At 51.8% G+C, this 1,474-nt stretch overlaps 1 pseudogene; it reads left to right on the top strand.

Moving 5' to 3' along the window:
- Positions 1 to 744: 744 nt before the first annotated feature.
- Positions 745 to 1,223, top strand: LOC117017231 (60S ribosomal protein L29-like; annotated as a pseudogene).
- The last annotated feature ends 251 nt before the right edge of the window (positions 1,224 to 1,474 follow it).

Genomic DNA, 1,474 nt, shown 5'->3' with positions numbered 1-1,474 from the left:
TGGGCCTTTGTCATCAACCTGTCACTAAATATTTAATCTTGCTGAACTCTTTATATGTCCCATCTGGTCCACGTCTAGGGGCCTCTTTTAAGAGCTACACCTGCAAGCCACACGCTCCTGGAAAAGCAGAGAGAGGAGAGAGTCACAAGCTCCGGAGGATGGGTGTGAATCCTGCTCTTGTAGTCCTTGCTGTGTGACCTCAAGAGAGTCGCTTGACCTCCCAGTGTCTCAGTTTCCTCATCTGCAAAATGGAGGCAGAAATCTCCACAGGGCGGAGGGAGCGTTGGCACGTGGTCAGTAGTCAAACAATGTTAGTTCCTTGTTGTCATTCTTTTTTATTTCTTTCAATACCATCTCTTCCTTTTTCTTTTGGAGAAGGAGGAGAGGGACTCAAAGGTGGAGGAATCTACTCATTCATTCTCAACAAATATTTATTGAGTGCCTACTCTGTGGCAGGCGCTGGGACAACAGCAGGGAAGGTAATGATCCCTTATGCTGCCGAGAGGGCCCAGCCCTCAGATGAGACCTGGGTTTAAATCTTGGCTCTGCCACCTACAAGTTGTGGTTCCTTGGGCAGGTGATACCACCCATCCGAGGCTCGGTTTAAGCAACTCGGAAATGGGGACAATAAAATATCTCACAGCGTTCCTGAGAGGAACAAAGGAAAAGATACCTGTAAAGATGATTGACGACTCTCTTCCAGTCCCAGGGGCTTCGGCAGCAGCCGCGCGCTTCAGTGCAGACATGGCCAAGTCCAAGAACCACACCAAGTACAACCAGTCCCGAGAATGGCACAGAAGCAGCATTAAGAAACCCTGATCACAAAGATACGAATCTCTGAAGGGGTGGGCTCCAAGTTCCTGAGGAACATGCGCTTTGCCAGAAAGCACAACAAGAAGGGCCTGAAGAAGACGCAGACCACCAACACCAAGGCCGTGAGTGCACTGGCTGAGGCTTCAAGGCCCTCGTAAAGCCCGACGAGGTCAAGCCCAAGATCCCAAAGGGCGGCAGCCGCAAGCTCAGTCGACTTGCCTACATCGCCCACCCCATGCTTGGGAACCGTGCTTGTGCCTGCATCGCCAAGGGTCTTGGGCTCTGACGGCCAAAATCCAAGGCCAAGGTTCAAACCAAGGCCCCCGGCCGTGGCTGCAGCTGCAGCTCCACCTCCAGCTCAGGCTCCGGCTCCCAAAGGTACCCAGGCTCCCATGAAGACTGCAGAGTAGAAGCGTCTGACTGCTGATATGAGGACGAAAGGACTGGTGGGACCCCTGCGCTGCTGTCTGCATGGGGCTGGTGTCCTCCTGTGCTATTTGTACAAATAAACCTGAAGCAGGATCTGTAAAAAAAAAAAAAAACCACACACACAACAACAACAAGATGCTTGATGAGCTACAGGCAGCTGTGTAATCATAAGGTGAGAAGTTGAACAGTGGGGGGCCAGTAATGATGGCCATCCAGCAGAAGAGGCTCAGAG

Source organism: Rhinolophus ferrumequinum, chromosome 25 (assembly GCF_004115265.2).
Source record: "Rhinolophus ferrumequinum isolate MPI-CBG mRhiFer1 chromosome 25, mRhiFer1_v1.p, whole genome shotgun sequence".
NCBI classification, from domain to species: domain Eukaryota; kingdom Metazoa; phylum Chordata; class Mammalia; order Chiroptera; family Rhinolophidae; genus Rhinolophus; species Rhinolophus ferrumequinum.
Note: the sequence above shows the minus strand (reverse complement) of the source record. Positions and strands in the feature narration are given on the sequence as shown.